Source organism: Leptinotarsa decemlineata, unplaced genomic scaffold (genome assembly GCF_025532065.1).
Source record: "Leptinotarsa decemlineata unplaced genomic scaffold, Ldec_3_MD MMD2_tig00026354_RagTag_RagTag, whole genome shotgun sequence".
NCBI classification, from domain to species: domain Eukaryota; kingdom Metazoa; phylum Arthropoda; class Insecta; order Coleoptera; family Chrysomelidae; genus Leptinotarsa; species Leptinotarsa decemlineata.
In genome coordinates this window covers 13,407,715-13,427,982 of record NW_027412702.1, presented here as the reverse complement: position 1 = coordinate 13,427,982, position 20,268 = coordinate 13,407,715, and the positions used below count along the sequence as shown (strand labels likewise).

Below are 20,268 nucleotides of genomic sequence, written 5' to 3'. Positions count from 1 at the left end.
TTATACCTAACCTAGAAATATTGTTGCATCTTTCCTAATATACCGCTTCTGAAGGTGGTGATCCCACTTCTGCAATGTGACGCCACACGTTACCATAGCATCGTGTCAGGATTCTCTAATGAACTTAAAGCATTTCAAAAGATCCACTAAAACATTCGATATATTTACGGGCCTATCAGACGGGCATATCTATTAGTTCAGAATACGTATTAATTCGGAGTTCGAACATGCAGTGGTGAACAAGTGAAATGAGTGTGATAAGTATGAAATGTAATCGAGGAGAGACGTCTAAAACAGTTGTCTACGGGTGGCTCTTAAATTGAAATCAATATGGGAATGATCAGAATAGTTAATGCGGTTAATGCAGTCAAGCTGCTGGATAATAATTCGATGAAGATCATAAGATAAATAGATAAGTACTATTCTGATCACTCCCATATTGTTTTCAATTTAAGAGCCACCGGTAGACAGCTGTTTCAGCCTATTGGGCATCGTCAGTTTCGGGCAGGCGGTTCTCGATTGAAGACAAATTGTGAATAATCAAGAAAAGTACTTGATGAAAATAACTGCGAAAACTCAAGCGAGACATAAGTGGAACCACCTATTGGTGGTTCAATAGGAAATTGAAAGTGAAACTTATTTGTGTTCTAGTTTCCTTCGTAGGAACTTTTCACTGAATCGACAAAATATGTATCATAGCATGATACATATTTTGATGCTGAGATCGACTTTATAAAACCTAACTAATTCTGAATAAATACTGATATTTGATAAAGAATCCAGTTCGAAGTAGATGAGATTGAGATCGCACTACAAAAAGTAAGACTCTCGCTTTTTTGGGCTTATATAAAGTCGACAAAGACTTTTAAGACTTGTTCGTTTTTTAAAATTGCTCCGTTCGGCTTTAGGAAAGATAATTGAATGATTTGGTATAAATTGTTCAATGACTTATACTACTAGATAACATCCACAATTTGGCAACCCAGCATTCACCTTTCAAACTGCCGTTCACGCTGACCCACCTTAGACACGGTGGACCATGAATTTCTTATTGAAGTGCTGTTTGAGAGTAAGAGATATACAAAAATTGATTCAAAGTTCAGAAGAGCAACCCAAATAACCTGCTTGAGTTTGGAAAATCTCACAAATTATAAACACAAATCTGAAGTTCTTAGAGTACTACATCTGGAACACTCGTTTTCAAACCATAATAGAAGACTGGGAGTATTGAATGAACCCATTTTCTGATTAAATCCATTTCTAGGGCAAAACAGCAACTTTGCGAGAACAAGAGGAATCAAAAACTTTTTGGCTTTTCACTCCTCCATCTTTATACAAAAAATGTGAAAAACATCTGAAGAAAGTAAGAAAGCAATCAGGTTGAAAATAAACTCTTCACAAAGTTGTAGACTATGCACAAAAGTTAATTTCAGTTATTAAACAAAAGAAAAATCCCTCCCGAAACAACTTCTTTCACATGACATTCAATTACAGAAACGAAAAAGTACTTTCGAAACAATTTTTTCCGGGAGGACTTCTTTTTCCAGTTTGTATCTGAAGGTTAATTCAGTGCATGACCTATACATCTTCGTAGAGCAGTTTTACTAGAATAATTTTATTTGGAAGTTTCACCCGTTTTTGTATAAAAATGACGAAGTAGAAAGCCACAAAGTTTTTTTTCAAAATATGATTCCTTCTGAAAATTATTGCCAGCATTATAATTGATTTGTTAATGACTATTGTATTTGTATTTGTTAATGATATGTACCAATACAATTGTATAGGTACACATCGAACATATTCTGTAATTGAAAATTTCCTTTCAATAATCACTGGCGAATCCGTAAAATGGCCGCTTGACCCCAGTCTCCTATTATATATACCAATTGAATTAAACCCTGAAAGGGAGTACAAAGTGAAATTGAAACCTCTGGCGTAGAAGAAATCCAGAAGCAACCAATTCTCCGAATCACCAGAAATGCAATACACTTCTCGTCACGCGTTTCATCAACCAAGTTGGCGTCTTCAGATGATGAAGGAAACTATTTTCTCCATCCAACCACCAGAAATGCAACACTTTCCTCGAATCACATTTCAACCAAGTTGATGTAGAAAAGTGTTTTTTATCTCTTGATGACGCCAACTTGGTTGTTGAATCGCGCGTCGAGAAAAGTATTGGATTTCTCGTGATTGGAAAAAGTGCTTGTTTTGGATGAAACCTCCATATTCCAGAAATCTTTCGAGTACGATACGTAAGCTTTGTAATCCTCTTCCGCATAAGTTTAGCATTTTAGCCTGTTGAGTTTCAAAAAAAAAGTTTTCATTTTATCGAAGCATTCTATTCAAAATGGAACATTCGTTAAATTTTCCCATAAAACCTACATGTTTTCGTACTCTTAGGAATTTTTTGAAGATTATTGACAAAAAAACATTTTCCGAATTTTCACCTCTAACAAGTATGGTATGCTCGTTGAATTTTTTTGCACTGTCTTAATCATTCAAAAAAAGTCCAGTCAATGACCTTTTTCCAGAAAGTTTTATAAAATAGCACTGTTTTGTAAAGAACTTGGATTTAGGTTAGGCACGGTTATTAGGTTAGGTTAGGTTAGGTCAGTTGACCCTGTACTGGTAATTACTTTTAACCTGGGGTGGAATACTGCCCTTTCTCGGGGATGAGGGGGGGTGTAAGATGCTTCAAACTTTTAAATCATAATACGAGTACATAAAAGAAGTAATTTTGAAGTGATAACGTCGAATAAAAAGGTACTAGGTCGTAACTCATTCCCTTTCGATGTTGAGGACTTTTATAATAAACAACCAAAAATGACGATCATATTCGAACACTTTGAGAAAGGTATTCACTACTTTGAATGATTGAGGAGAACTAAATCAGGCTCATTCGCTTGTATAAGTTGAGTGGGAAATGGACAGTTCCAATAAATTTAGCGCTTTCCATTTCTCACAATATTCCCTAGAGCATGAGGCAACACCGGTGTCCCGTCAATATCGGGTGTGCCGAAGATTGTAATATGTATGCCAATTGTATGCCGAAAGCAAGTACATTAGGGTTTCAGGATCCTCGCGGTAGGCTCAGCCCCTACTGTTAGCAACTTCTATTCACACCACGGGACTTCAGTATACTAAGGTGTTGAAGTAACTATCCTGATAGGCCAAAACCATTCAGTTTCCGACTTCAGCGCACTTGGCCTAATGCCAAGAATAGCTTATCCAAGTGTAACCGCAGTAAGTGATCCATGTGGCTTCTATGTAGAACTTTTGCTAAACGGGTTCCAATTCGGTGACAGAGTTATGATCACCTCGCTCAGTGTAGAAAATTGAACCAAGTTACTTAGCCACTGAGAAAGCCACCCCACAAAAAAATGCTCTAATTTCTGGTCTCTCATGGTGCAGACCATACAGAGAAGAAAACTATATTTCAGTCAGTACCATTCTATTACTCCAAACTCGAAAGTCCACAGCCTCCTTGTTCCCGGAGAAGTACTATTATTATTATTCGGGAGAGCGCGCCAGCATCATTAACAGATGATCTTTCTCCACACCGTGGAGTAAGTGATCATTGGGCCCGAGAAGCATGTGCCCTGACAAACGCAATGAGCCAAGAATGGCAGCCTTCTGCATTTGTCCGACTGAAATTTTTGTCTCAGTGCGGCAAGCAGGCATGATATTGAGATTCGGAAGTAGAGAGATGAACATTCCATCAACGACTGCAATATTCAGAAGAACCATCCCAACAGAGTGGTCTGGAGAACTACATCAAACCTATCAGTTTATACGAACCTGAGGGTGGGGTATGAATATCTCCAATAAATTCAACAAAGTTTCTCGTCAATACCGGAGAATTATTGTAGGTGGTGATAAAGCACTCTTAGGGTTGCGTCAAGTCGATGAATATAGGTTGAGGCTGCGTATGCAGGTCACGCTGACAGCAAGTGCATTTGGGTCTTAGGCGCCTCGCGGCAGGCCTTGATCCTGGTGTTAAGAATTATTATATCCATCACGTGACTACAGTTATATTGTTCAACCTAAGTTTGCCCTGGTCAGGGCCTATTCCCCGAAGCCCCTATACTTTAGGGAAGGCGCGCCAGCACTATCAACCAAAGACCACTCCCCACACCGTGGAGTAGGTGAACATTGGGTCTGAAAATAATGTACCCTGAGTAAGTACAATGTGCCAATAATGACAACTTTCTGTTTTTTTTTCGACTGAGATTTCTGCCTTAATGCGGAAAGCCGGCATGCAAGTGCATTGGAGTCTCAGACGTCTCATGGCAGCTCTTGCACCTTGTATCAGGAACCTCTATACCCATCAAGCGACTGTGGTAGATTAAGGTGTTGGAGATACCATCCTGGCAGGCCATGATGAAACCCTCAGTTTCCGACTTCAGCCCACTCAACCTGAGAAAATCGAAGGTCAGGCTCTGTGATGAGCCGAGGTCTTCAATGTTGTTATCCTTGTGTTGCCGCAGGAGTGAACTGATCTCTGCAACTTTTATATGGGCCTTTTGCTGAACGGGTTCCAATTGAGTAACACCTCGTTCAGTGCCGAAAACTTTACCGAGTCCACCAGCTGCTTGGCCAGCTGCCCTAAAGAGGAATGCTCCAATTCCTCTCTTGATCGCAAACCATGCAGGGAAGGGGATCCGAACTCCTGATGACTTTCAGTACCATTCTGTCATTCAGAAACTCCAAATCCAAAAGTCCACGGGCTCCCTGTTGTCGGGGGAAGTACAACCGTGGAACGGGCAATTTGGGATGGAGGTGCATAAGTTTTCGGGTCCTTACGACGAGTTTATACAGCTCCTCGAGTCCAAAGGAGTAGAGTGAGATTGGAACGGCAGACTACTTCCAGACTACTCTCAGGTCTAATGGATTCCAGGTATGCAAGACTTTCGCTTCAATCGCTATTTTGAGAAATAACTTTACGTTCAAAAAACCACCCAACTCCATTCATCAACTGACAACGCTTCCCGATCCGAGGCTCCCAAAATTCCCAAATAACCCTCGTCGCCGTTACCCAACAACTCCCCAAAAACCCCACAGAAGCCCGCGTGACTCTACCGCAACGGCCGTGTTTTCCCCAAACGAGCGAAATGTCGACAAATAGACCAACGCCGCCTCGTCGAACTGACGATCTGACTCTCACCAGGTCCACCCGGTAGCTCCGACAGGTGAACTACTCTTACCTGCAGCGCGGCACAGCCTCCCCAGACCAGCAGTTCGCAGTTTGCACCGAGCGAGCAACAAGTGTTCGTAGACGAATCTCCCTCATTAGTTCTCAGTGACAAAACTCCGGTACGGTATACAGTGGCTATTTATACAGTGTGATATACAAGTGCCCTCTATAAACCCCTGAGGATTCCCGGATTTTATGGAGACGAAGGCCCATTGATTCACAGGTAAGCATAAAAAGTCTTTGTTCGAGCAGCATCCGCCAAGGAAAACAATAGAGATGCGAATCGTGAGCGGTTTTAATTGCGAAAATATCGTGGATGTCAGGAGTTTATGTGAAAGTTCAACGTAACTGAACGTAAGAATGGTACAATATGTTCCATCATGAGTGTAATTTCTCCGGTATCTCTGAGATAATGTATGCAGGTATGGTGGTTCCGCGTTTTCACTAGTGATTAATTTCTTCTTCGCTGTAACGTCAGTGGTTCTTACTCCGTTTTCAGAGATATACAGAATTGACGTTTTAACCATCAAGATGCACAGCCTCTTAAGTATGAATGGCAAGTACACCTATACAGATCAAGTACTTGAAACATTAATTTTGGAATCTATCAGTATTTCAAAATATAATTCAGCATATTCTAGAGAGAAGTCTTTATATCTCTTCTAATTTTCATTAGTTATGACTTTTCTTAAAATGGAATTAAAACTAAAAACAATATGCAAATGGTCAAACATAATTTATTTCAATTTCTGGCGAGTACTGCAGGTTCAAAATGTCATTTCGGTATATCTCTGAGAACACTATATGAATGAAAACATTAATCTCGAGTTTTATTCGGAAAGTAAAAGGTATTCATTAGCTATAGAAGGACACGAACGATTCTTTCAAAGGTGTAAAAGTCTTAATGAGGTACTACTTTCTTAAGAATATAAAAAGAAACACGACTTAATATCGGCTTCGCATATGAAAACAAGTAAAGATTGTATTTCCAAGAAAGTTATTAAGAACGTTTTTCTGCAGATAGTAGTGAAAGTAGTCTACATTCCTTCTGAGTACATTGATATAAAGGTTATCGGGTATAGAATGTACTAGATTTTTAAATTATTCTAATGACCTGAAAATTATGAAAAGCTATCAATTTTTTTAGGCTGTTTACATAACACCAACTGATAATGATAGACCCAAATACAATTGCGTCATATGGACAAAACTGACTGAAACACATTAACCATATGTTATAAAAAACTCAAAAAGTATCCTTAGAGCAGTTATCTTATGTTACAATTACTTTTTCGTTGAAGAAAACTGTTGAATGAAACGAGGCCTTCAAAATGGGTTTCATCTAGAAGAGAGGCGCTGAAAACATCTTCAAATCCAAACAAATACTGCTCATAAATAGCGTATCAAAGCTGATGAATCGCCATTGCAAAATAAAAAATAGATCAACTTGAACAGGAATTGGACAATAAATAAAAAGCAGGCGAAAGAGGCTCACCAGGTTTATGAATGGTTTTCCCAAAATAATCATTTCGGAAAGTTTTCTCAACGCCCCCTCCGCCAAAATCAACAAACTATTACTATACCATACCAACTATACCATAATTTTCAAAATTCAGAAAGTAAAACCATTCATAATTCAATCACGTTATGCATGATGAAACTATAATGACCAGTTATCAACTATATGATGAAATTTCAGTCGCATCCTCAGAGAATAAGTGCACATAATCGATCTGGTTTCAAGACGATCAATTACCATGGTAATTGCAGACATTTTGATAAAAATAGTCCAATATATTATCAACTGAAAGAAGTAAAACGGGTTTAAATATAGGTCAGCTGTTGACAACGGAATCTAGTCAGATGTTCGTATACCACAAGGGTTGTTCACACCATTACAGGTGTTCCAAAACAAGAATCTTGGGAATTTCTTTTAAGTTTTTTCTATCTCATTTGAATTATAATACATCACCCATAAACTTTTTCATTCAAACGAAATTTGATGTTTTCCAGTTACTACTGATGTTCATTCATTTCTATACACATTCTGTCCAACCAAACAACAGAGTGCTCCAAAATATTATCATGCATAGTGCACGGGATCTCCCAGACAAGGCTGCTTGTACAGAGTCAACCTAAGGAACAACCGAATTTTTATTTTATTTTTGATAATATGTGGCTGGGTATGGGAATTTCTTTTTGGGTGGAGTATAGGGACACAAAGAAGCAGTTGCTTCAGCCGTATCAGTACTTGATATTTTAAAAATTTCAAACTTTAAAATACCGTATATGTATACACCACAGGCATTAAAACATAAATGACCACTTCGACAATGAATTCCGCCAGCTGCTTGCAGTTAAATCAGATTGGCCAGCATAAGGAGGCTTGTTTATTCTAGCCAGTAGATTCAAATGTGCGAGGTGATCATACTCTGATCACGCATCTAACATTATTTAGGTTGTTTTTTTTTCTCTGTTGAATGGATATAGTTTTTGATATATCCCGAACCGAAATCTAAGTAACTGAAGTAAAACATTTCACTTAACAAGTGAAATTTCATAGCCCGGTTATTTTCAACAGCATCTTCTGCCCAAATTTTTTGAACAATAACACGAAAATTATTTCACAATCAATTCTTGAATACAACAAATACTGAAAACGCTGATGAAGATGCCGAAACACTATTGCTGTATTGAAAAATATATTTGTTCAAGAAATAATAGTATGAGAGGCAAGGCAAACGTAGAATTTGGACGCATATCTTTGGTTATATTAATGTGTGCAATTTACTCAATCTAATTGTGTAAACACTGTCGAAAATGTGATAAAGAAATAGAAAAGTATCCAGTTACCGTTGTGAAATTTGCGAAAGGAAAGTTCGAACGTTAAAAGGAATTGATTATTCTTGATTGTTGAATCTATTATAAAGACAAACTCGGGTCATAGTTTTTGTGAAATTTTCACAGCGGCATCCCACAATGAACTGTATTATTTTATAGTTAGTTATAATATGGATTTTCATCACGTTTCGGCCAGTTTTATTCAAATAAGAACCCATTTCCTGATCAGCTTCAATACTATAGCTCGTTCAGGGCCAATAATGAAGCTGACAATCCATGTCTAACTTAGAGTTAGGTTAGATAAGGTCCAAAGTGAGTGGGTCTATTCGACCGTCCACCGCATTCCGCAAGGGTTTATTGTGGCTCACACCTATTCACACTCGACCAAATAAACCCAGCTTCTTAACGAAGCTGATTAGTTTGTTTGGTGAGTGGTCTTTCAGGTCAGATGGTGAGAGTACGGCTCTGTCGCACTCCAAAAACCTGATTCAATCCCCAGCGGGGCAGGCACAAAGTATGTGCTCTGCTGTTTCATCATTTTTCAAACAGAGGCGACACACACATGTCTAACTTAGTCATCAGCTTTTTCGTTACCTGTGATTGCTGAATGCACAGGCATCCAATAAAGAGACATTGAGAGATATTATAGAAAGGATTATCTCTCTTCGCTATGAGAATTATTCCTCATAACATAATTTATGTATCCATAACAATGTTAAACACGCTACATATCAACTCCAAGGTGTCTCTTTTAACAGCATTTTCAATTTCTTCCTCGACTTCGAGATAAGAGACCACGCAGGGTCATTAGCAATCAACATTACAATTTCAATTTACAGATAGTGATTGTTTTAACGCTACGTAACAATAATTCCATTTTCATATTTTGTCTATTAGATGAGTTTCAGTCAGAAATGCTATTAAGTCAGAAATATCCGAACGGTATAGCGAGAGTTTCGCCACTGAAAATGCTGGAATTTTTTGGCAGGAAAAATTTCTGGGATTCGTTTCGATGAACGAAGGCCGCTCCAACTTTGTCTTTTGTCTTAGATGCGTCGGTATAGAATTTATTATGATCAGGAAAGCGGGAGAGAAGAATCTGGAATGTCTGGGAGATAATATTGGCAGGAGTGTTGGTTTTTTGAAAACACTGCAGAGATAAGTCGAGGTTAGGCTTAGATATTAACCAAGGGGGACTGATTGAGAGGTGTGTTTGACAAATTTTTCAAAAGTTGATTTTATGGGTTATTGGGAGGTTATTTAGGCGTTCATGGAATGGAATAGCTATTTTGTTTCGACTCGAAAAAAGGGTTTTGTATCTATTCGAAAATACATATTTCTCTGTAGGATGTTATTTGTGCGAGGCACTAGTTGCTGCAAACGAAAGGCTAAGGTATTGACGTCTCAACTGCAATGGGTTTTATGTTTTATATCGCCACTTTTACTTGTCGACAAGCGACAAGCGGGCACTGCGCATGCATACCTCCGTAATATATTCCTTTACGTTCTATTGGCATTACCAACAGCTCGGAAATGTATAATGTAAGACGTAATTAAATTTTTTCATCTTGTGAGTAGGTAAAGCACCAACGATACCTCGAGAATGTCAAGAAACTTGTTAGTCATACCGCCAACGAAGCATACAAACATTGACGACGAGGTCTTGAATACTCTTTTCTCTTTATAAGCGAGATTGAAATTCTGCATTCCTCGATGGAAAGGAAGAGTGACTGATTTGGATAATCAGGAACTAATTAACAGGCCTGAAGATTTTATAATCAAGTCGCGTATTCGAGGAGGGTATTGGATTCACCCACAAATCGTTTCCTCGGTTTCTCCAAGAACATAAACATGGATTTATAGTATTGGTTCAAACCTAAATTGAGCCAATTACAAAGATTCGACCAATCGTTTGCTGGGAATCATACGTAAAAAAGTGAAGATCTCGGTAATCTTCAGCTTGCACAAATTTCGATTTCTTAAGTTTATCGTCTATAAGTGGGTAACAGCTGCTTAATGAAAAAACACTTAAACACATTTCTTTTAACACGCTAGGTAATAAGAAAATACACAGCAAGGTTTGGAAAGTATTTTCCAGAATAAATCTATTTTCCTTGCTATTAATACGACTAACATTTGATTGTATTCGACAGGTATTTGTGCAAGTTTTCTCTCAGGGAAAGTTCTTGCACATGTTTCTGGTTAATTCAATAGGACAGATCTAACCAAACCATCGTGCAATAAGAAGTTAATTTTTGATAGACATTCGCCAGATAAGAGAGGTAGTTCGTTTTTGAAGTGATAACTTCTTATAGGAGAGTAAACCGCTTCGTTACCTAACGCCTTAGAGCGCTAGTCTATCTGGCTTCCCTTTCTCTCACGCATACATCAGCATTAGGCATGCTCCTTCTCTCTCATCGGACAAATGCTCAGTGTTTAGTGTGTGTTAGATATATACAGTATCATAAAAATCTAACCGGCAAACACGTTATATTTTCACATTATGTGAAACATGGCCTAAAATTGATAATACTAATTTTGTGTATGTACATTAGTAGTATCATTTATTTATTCTACATTTTACCTACTCTCTTTTTCTTCGACAGCAATTTTGTAAGGGGTTGATGTCAAAATTTCAATTCTTCCACATCTTCTTTTCCGAGCAGCTGATCGTTTTATGGCAGCATCTAGCAATGGCGACAATTTATGGACAATTTGAATATTATCTTAATCCAAGCTAGTCGACGGCTTGGGACTGCTGATTTTTCTTTTTTTAATAGAATACTGAGAACGGCACGTGGATTTCATGATATGTGGATAAAAGCTAGTCGATGTTTCAAGTCTGCTGATTCGCGTGTCTTCAGTAGAATCCTATAGGGGGCCGTTGGACTCTTTTGAAAACAAATCTCAAGTCGTGGCTCGATGGCCATCCTGTAACAGTTCCTTATTCATATCATGATAATGAGAAATGAACAAAAACAAGATTTAATGAAGCAAAATATGATGAATGGGCGAGGTACAGCTATTTTTAAACATAACAAAACAATACAAAAAATTGCAAGGTATCATAAATAAATAATAAATTATTATAAAAAATAACACATAATGACAAAACCAATAATAAGTTCTATAATCGCGGTACGGAAAAACAGGATCTGGGAAATGGAAACTTTTATGAGAGCCTGAGGAATGTAATATGATATTAGAGCTTTGACTCTTTTTTTTTAAGTTTTTGGTAGGTAACTGAAATCCATGGATGAGGTGTTATACAATTTAGCTGCCATATATATGAGAAACTACGCGTATACATAGCCGAATTATGATTTGTTATGAACAAAAGGTGTCGATTGCGACTACTATTATTGAGAGATAGTGAAATGAGTTCCTCACGCAGATAAGGTGGAGTTCCGATTTGCAAAATTTTATGACTGAAGGTAAGAAGGTGCACTTCTCTAAGAGCATTCAGTTTCAGCCAACCAGAATTATCAAAGGTTCGGCTTATGTGATTGCACATACGGATTCCATATGAGAATTTGAAAACGGCGAGCATCAGGTTGTTGTAAAGCTGGTCCGTAAATGCAATCACAGTAGACCAATCTTGAGAGTATCAGAGACTAGCAAAGGCTGAGTTTCAAGTTTTTAGGCAATAAATACGTGATTGACATTTTTTGTGAAACTGAGTGCGAGCGGCGCCTATACGAAAGTAGCGATTCACATTGGATTTGAATCGGTAGAGGTTGAATCCATTTGGAAAAACGTTCTCAGGAAGTTTATTCCACATCAGCGCAGTTCTCTAGATGAAAGAGTTCTTGAACAGTGAAGTTCGAGGTGTACTGACTTGAACCTCAAAACGATGACCTGCCACAGTCCGTCGCTATTTCTGATATGTACCGCTTCGGGTGGAAACAAATGTGCCAAGTCACTATAAAAGAGAGATACATCTCCAACTTTTGTTCGACGTTCCAGGCTAATCAAGGTTGCATGTGATGTTCGAGTCTCCAATCAGTCGGATGGCTCTTTTCTGGATGGAATCTAGCAACTTCAGGGCATATCTGTAGTCTTATCAACAAGTTCAAAAACATGAAAATAGATATAATGGTCCTGAAAATATGAGCGATAGCTCATTCGATTCGGAATCACCTATAGAAAAATGATTTTGAAAGATTTTGGTGCAGGTAAAAAATTGCAACTGTTATTAGCAAAATAAGATTTTAAAAAATGGTATTTAGTTTTTCGTTAATAACTCAAAAAATATTATTATTTAAGCAATTTTGAAAAAAGCTCGTTAAAGAGGAGGAAATTTCCGATAAAAAAGTCCCAACTCCCAAAACTCTATCTCCATTATTTATAATTTTAATTTGACGTTGAAAATAGGGTTCCGCGCGGCTGTTACGGCATGCGCGCGCTGCCACTAACAAATTTTTTCCCAATCTCCGTTGGCATAAATAATGGGATAAAAGGTATAAATACATAAAAATTTATTAATTTGTTGATTATGATCTTTTATAACTATTGCAAAATGAAATATCTAAAAATTGTGGATACATTTTTTTTTCAATGGATATTTAGCTATATCTGTTTTCACATTGAACAATGGCAGTTATTAACATAGGATATGATTTTCTTACGTGATTTGTTTATTAACATAGGATATGATTTTCTTACGTAATTTGTTTATTAAATTGTTTTAAACAAATAGAGAAATTCAATATTTTGAAAAGAGTTTTTTTGCTATTTTGTTGTATGTATAAAGATAATTATGATATTTGAAATAAATTTTTCCTAATTTTGATTTTCAATTGTTTAAAATCGATTTTTTTATATTTCTATTGTTTAAATAATTAGTTAGGTAATAATGTTGCTTTTGAAACTCATAATTTACACTTTTAAATAGTTTGGCAAAAAAAATATTTTTTTATTTATTATTTAATTGTTTATCAGTTTAACAATTTGTTATGAACAGATATTAACCAACGTTATATTTTTTTCTGAAGCAGAAAAAAAATTTATAAAAACAGCTATATATAAAAAAGTGCCAAGAAAAAAGTTTTTTATTTATTATAATACTTTCTAATATCTATTATAATAAATAAAAAATGTATGGCACTTTTTTATATATAGCTGTTTTTATAATTTTTTTCTGCTTCAGAAAAAAATATAACGTTGGTCAATATTTGTTCATAACAAATTGTTAAACTAATAAACAATTAAATAATAAATACATTTTTTTTCTGCCAAACTATTAAAAGTGTAAATTATGATTTTTAAAAGGAAAAATCGTGACAAAACTATTTTTTCTACGGGACTCGATTCATTCAAATGTTAAGAAGATACTAGATTTTTTTCAAATTTTTAAAATGACATTTTACGTTATAAAAAAATTATTTCTTTTGATAAACTCTCCCTAGCGGCAGCGCGCGCATGCCGTAACAGCCGCGCGGAACCCTATTTTCAACGTCAAATTAAAAATATAAATAATGGAGATAGAATAACGATGAGATTGGAACCTTTGGTGTGTAAGTTGAATAACTTTTTTCGAGATCAATTGCCCTAACACCAAACTGATATTTTTGCACTCGACGCGCGTTTTGCCAACAAAGTTAGCATCCTCAGGAGAAGAAAATTGATATTTTTAGGACCTTTATCTCTATTTTTCATGTTTTTGAACTTGTTGATTAGACTATTGGTAGCAGAGCTCCATACGTGGGAACAATATTCCAAAGAAGGTCTGATCTGAGATTTATAAAGCATCAACAGTTGCTGGGGTATGTATAGTTTTTCGGTTCAGAACAGTGTTACAAGCTTTTGAGAAGTAGCCTTTGCAATGCTAGCAACATGATTGTGCCAAGACATATTAGTGTTCATCTCAACCCCCAACAAACTCATCGAAGAAAAGAAGAAAAAAGTTGAACTGTCTGACCGGAAATTATTATATCAACGAGGCCATAACTTTCAACGTGAGTTTCTTGGCTCTTTTCACCAAACATCAAACTTGTTAGTAACTATTTATATTCGCCATAAAAAAGTTTATACAAAATTCCACCAACAAATATTCCGCATTTTGGAGCATTCTTATCTTGATTTTTCACGCCTGAAACGTAGCGAACCAACATTCCTCTAAAATAACACGGAATTGAAATTTACGCCTCAACAAACGTAGGCGCTGATGATGCACCATCGTCCATGTGAAACGGCAGTCAACAATTCCCGATTGTTATAATTTTCTGATGCAACATGTAAGGCACAATAATATATGTGATTTAATCTATAGAAGAACTCCAACAACGGTATTACTTTGTTTTGATTGCTACTTTTATAACGGATATATTGGAATTATCGAACGTGTTTTCACCTTTTCGCTTCTGATCGTACGTAACTTTGGCTCAAAAAAATTGCATCGTTAAAAATAGTCGATCATGCGTGAAAGGCTATTAGCACAAACTGCCAGGCTGAGATGAATGCCTGGAAAGAATAGTCGGAAGTTCTCAGAAATTAAAACTGTCGGGTTTACTTTTCTTATTTCACCAAAATGAAACTACAAACGACTGTAGAAAAGGGCGGAGGTGAATAGAAAAAATAACGTGTGCGTCTCGAGACGCCCGACAGAAACTAATCTTTGTTGAACTATTTAATATTGACATTGTTTAACTTGAGACAAGCTTACTTAAATGTTATGTGTATTACTATGATAATGTAAGGAAAGTTTATTTATTAATGAAATCTTGATTATTTGGTGTATGTACATATATTATAGCTACCATAAGCCAATTGTTACTTTTGTAGGATTAAATAATGATTCTTATGTAATTCAGGATTACACTTTATTCAAAAAACTGGTTTTTATAAACTTATTGTTCTTATCGTTATTTTCATTGATATTTTTTCGATGTATTTCCATATTTCGAAGTAATGAAATGGGCGCCATGCCGTCAGCATAAAAATTGTGTGTTTGGGATTCGATGAAGTAGACGAAGGCCGTTTGTGCCATTTATCGGTGGGAAAGTTAACGAAACGCTTGAAAGGAGTATGGTAGTAAGTATAGTCCACTTGGATTCAACGTCTAAAAATTGATACGGTTGCAAGGAAAAATGTATCTCTAGGAAATGAACTCGTCAGTTCTTCATGTGTCTTATTCCTACCCCGTTTTGAATATCCAACACATAACTAATAAGTTCGTCATGTAGTCATTGGAAAATTCCAATTTTCCAAAAATTGTTTCTCGTGAAATGAAGTGTTGATATGACGAGAAAGCCATTAACTATTTTGGGTAACTCTATTTTGGGTTGATTCAGAAGTTTTGACCGTTTTTATCAGGCTAATTTCAACTGTGAAATCTCAGTGAATACTTATTCAATTCAATCGAAATAAGCTCAGTCAGAAGTCGTCTACGTGCTGAAAAGATGGTAGTTGGATGGCGAGAGGTCTGGGCAGTATGGTGGGTGAGGCAAAACTCAATATGTTCGAAAGATGAGTTATGAAACGTGCAGAAGGGTGTTATGGAGCAGAATGGGCCCTCTGTTGTTGACCAGTGCCGGCAGCTGCTGATGCAATATTTGGTACATTTCGTCGACTTCCTCACAATAGGACTCTACTGTGATGGTGTGGCTCCGTTGCAGGAAATAAATCATACCAGTCTCTAACCACCATACAGTAACCGTTTATTTTTTGGTGGGGTTTCGCCCTTGAGGAGTGCATTTGTAGCTCATCAGTATCCAACAACGATATTGAACATCTCCTTTGTAAAGGATCATTTTGGTTGCGCAAAATCAAAGGAAAGCAGAAGAAGAACAAAGGGACATCCACTTTTCGAGCTCTTTGATTTTTTCAATACATTCAAACCATCAAAATATGCATGCGAGCTGACCCCTAGTTCTTTCGCCTACCCACACGCGGTTTTTGATGGGTCAGTCTCCACCAGGGTCCTCAAATCATATTCCTGGATAACCATTTTGGGGCTCATCTTCGAGGCTAAAATCTCCGAAACGAAATTTCTCAAACTAACGTCGAACACTATCATTGCCAAATGCTTGGTTACTTTCCCGGGCTGTTTCGGCAACGCTTTGGTTCAATTTGATTTCGTAGAGGAAAATTGTCCGAAAATCATATAGGCTCAAAAGAGACAAAAACTTAATATTTGGAAAAAATCAACAGCATCAATATATGGAGTACAAAATTATCTATCAATCAGATACTACGACACAGTAGAATAGATATTTATTGAAAACAAATTCCAATAATGATAATAATGAGTTATTAATTTTCATAAAATACAGTTATATATCATCTAGCGTTTCCTAATATGACTAATAACCAGTACGTGCAAAAGTTATTGTTGAATAATCTGAAAATGGAATTTTGAACAGGTGATGATCGACTGTATTGCCAAACATCCGCCAAACTAACTGACTGTTATAAGGAAACAAGTATAGCTGAGGCACCAGTCAATCTAATAATAACACTGATGATCTTCAAACAAGACTCAACCTCTGACGGAAGCAAGAAACTCTTTCGAAGATTCGAAATAGATGAACATTTCAATCTAGCAGACTACTATCATACTATTCCTGCAGTCATTGTTCAGTGTGGTTCTGGCGTTGAATTTGGTCATTATTACGCCTTGGTCAAAGACGAAACGGACTGGTTTAAAATTGACGATAGTTGTGTTACGAAGTGTTCTGGCGATGTATTGAATTCATTGGAGCCTCTGAAGATACCCTACATTTTGTTTTATAAGAAAGAGAACATTGGCTGATCAAGATCTTCAGATATGTGGTGCTGAAGGTTTTCCTGTAGCTGAAAAAGCAAATGCGCCACTGGAATCAATGAAGTCGCCCCGTAGCGCCAAATAATTTTTATTCTTGTTTTTATTTTTATCATTGTTTTATAATTTCACAAATAAAAATATGTAAATGTAAACTCATCTACAAATGTATAAAAAAAATATTAAATGTACAACAATAATGAAAAAATGCCGAAAATCAGATTATCAATGTACTTCATAAAAAACACTTCAATTTCTGCTATTATTCTCAGACAACCTTTGTGTAAACGCCCTGTGATGGTTCCCTTAAATCTAATATTCACATTATGTGCATCTTCACGAAATGTTTTTAATAATTTTCTCTAATGCAATATCAAGAAAGAAATTATGCAATTGGGTATCGTCAACATAAAAGTTGATCTTTCAGTAGGACTGTAGGTTGAAAATTAAATACATGAAGGGCTAATAGTAATAGACCTAATATCGATCCCTGAGTATCACCAGTGGATATCTGAAGGAAATGTGATGTTTATGGTCACTTCAACAGCCTAAGTCCTATTAAAGAGATGAATATTCTTTAGTTTTGGTGAATAACAAAATATGATTCGAAGTGTCATTATATATGCCTGATCATCAACAAATAAATATTCATTTGTTCCAAACGCCATTATTTCAGATTCTTTCGAATACTAATGACGTCTTTAGTTTCTTATCTACGAATAACAAATGGAAATGCAAATAAATTATGTCACAGCAAATAGAGAGAGAGAGAGAGAGAGATCGTATTTATTCAATAAATTTAACATACCTATACTAAAAACATTGAATTTCAATACAGGATTTCTGTAACGATTTCTAACTTCATCGTTGACTCGAAATCGACATTAGTCGAATAAATGAAGTCCACGGAAACAACTCCGATTTTGATGATTTTTTTAAATTATTGTTATTTCATATCATTCGAAATTGGAAAGCTTTTGAAGAAGAGCAGAACTGTTCGTATTATTTAAACAACATGGCAAGTGTTTGTATGATCTTTATATCATACTTTGAACGTTCTAGAAGTTTGACCTATGTGAAACATGGAAATCTAATGTTTCAAGGAACAAATAGACAACTGAGAAAGTTCTGGGAATTGATCAATTATCTTCATCCTTCCATCGCTTCCACTATGGAGATGGAAGAAATTGATTCAATAAATTTTCAGGATTTTATGTGATACGAAATTCAACAAAGAACTGAATTCATTCAAACAGATTGCGATCAACAATGGTTATGATAGCAATCTAATAGATTTTTCACTGCCGGAAAACTATACAGTCAAACCATAAATGACGTTTACCCAATTCTTACAGACCAGATGAAAAATACAGAATGTTAACTTATTTGAGCCAACCCAGTATGAAGCTTACTAATTTCTTACAAAATAAAGGTGTGAAAATGGCTTAAAAAACCAAGAATTTGAAGTCAGATCAGAAGTTTTAAAATTGTGTGAATAATGTCCAACGATCAAAATGGAAAAATGAATGAAAGTATGCTACTAACTTATTCAAAGAGGGGCTTGAGTTCTATTATTATTTCGTAACCTTTCATTTTCTGAAGAAATTTTCGAAACTTGACCTTCTGAAAAATATGAAAATTAATAAATTGAAAAATTCCCAATATTTCCTGTACAATTGAATTGATTTAATTCATCTGAAAATGTTGTTCTTACCAGGTAATCATAATCAATTCTTTCCTAGAATAATTACTTAGTGATAATCATCAATTTAGTGGATTCAAGACGTTGATTAACTGCTTATATATAATATAAAAGTTTGTAGGTTGGGTGACATGTGGAGAACCTGCTGATATAGGCTTATGCCTCTTCAGGGATGGGGTTAGTTTACAACTGGTTATTTTCAATTTTGGCTTAACAATGTTTTTCTCAATCTATGATAGTACTGCTAGATGTGCTTGTGGTTGGATTCAACAAGTTTCCAGAAGGTGACAATGCTCTCAATTCTATATTACTAGAATTAGTAGGTTTCCTCCTGGTCCTTGGGCATTGCAATTTTTGGTCCTAATGATATGGCTTAGTAATTTTCCTACTTGGTGATTGGGTAGGGTGGTCTGGGTATACGTCGAGGATGTCCTGGATTGGCTCGAGGATATCATCCAGAGCTCCTAGAAGACTGGTTGGTTCATATTCGGAATCCTTCTGATGTTCGAACATGGCTTCCAAGCGGAGGCCAGCGTGTCTATGGTAGAGGTGTTGGTACTATTGAGTATCCTGATGCTACTACTTTATAGTACAAGTTCGTTGGAGAAAAATCGGTTAGGGAGGTTGTGGATATTTCGGAGGATTCTCCTATCAGTTATTAATATGAGTTTGTCTCGGAGAGACCCCTCAATTGATCATGGCTTTATAGTCGGTCTTGTGAACATTTCATTCGTGGGTAGTAGAGTCTTACTGGTGCATCTTCCAAGCCTGCTTTTGAGCGGTTTCAGGAGATTTGCTCTTTTCCTGACTCTGTTCAGGGTGTCGCGTCGGTTGGCTTCCCAGTTGAGTGTTCTCGTGAAAGTTACCCCCAAGTAGGTCGCCGAGTCTTAGAGCAGGAGGTTTCCTCCCGAAAGACTGAGATTCAAGTTGTTGATCTTGGGTGGGTTTTGGTTTTGTGGGATGCGTTTTGAAAGATTCTCAAGGTGGTGGATGAAGAGGGATGGAGATAGGGCAGATAAATTCTTGGAGGGTTTCAGCTTTGGAGGTTGAGGTGGTAGAGTTTATTGAATAGATACATGATGAAAATTCATATTAACTTTAACCGATACAATTTACTGTAATGTTTTCATTATACAAAAGCTTCTTCAAGCGAAGAAGCTATTGTTTGGCGAAACGTGTCCCTTTTTTATAAAATCCTTGTAGTAGAAATCTTACTGTGAATTTTATTGGTTAGTATTAATTTATTGACCTGTGTTTACTAGGTCTTAAGTGGTGGAATATATCCTAGAATGAATATATTTGAAAAACCAAAAAATTATCAAAATCGAAACTGTTTCTTAGTATTTCCGCAGATTTCCTATTTTACATGATCATTGACGCGACTAAATACGTTCACCTTCGTGTGAAAGGTTGCAAATATTTTGAAAAGGCAGAAAATTTGAAACGCTCAGCATTCGACACCGAACGATATTTGAGATGAAGTGCAGACGAAATCGAAAACGGCGAAACGAGTTCGAGTTACCCACTTTTATTTAGCACGTATCGCGTTATTCGTTTGTTTTTTACATTAACATAACTCGTACGAGTGTGTTAACGAAACACGAATACATTTCATTTACAAATATCCGTTGACTTTTTCGCCATTTGTTCTAGGACAAAACACTAATTGGAATTGTATACGGATTTTATTTTTGATGCCATATATAAATATAAAATATAATTGTCTAATGACCCCCAAAAAGAGGACAACGCTTGATTCCGCTCAAGTGA

The 20,268-nt window shown here is 36.3% G+C and overlaps 1 protein-coding gene across 2 annotated transcripts in view; it reads left to right on the top strand.

Annotated features, from left to right (window-relative positions):
• The first annotated feature begins 5,216 nt into the window (after positions 1-5,216).
• Positions 5,217-20,268, top strand: part of LOC111506337 (uncharacterized) — a 109,671-nt gene continuing 94,619 nt past the window's right edge. For both annotated transcript variants that reach the window (XM_074184083.1, XM_074184081.1), the window contains exon 1: positions 5,217-5,417. The gene's annotated coding sequence lies outside the window, so the exon portion shown is untranslated. The remainder of the gene's footprint in view (positions 5,418-20,268) is intronic.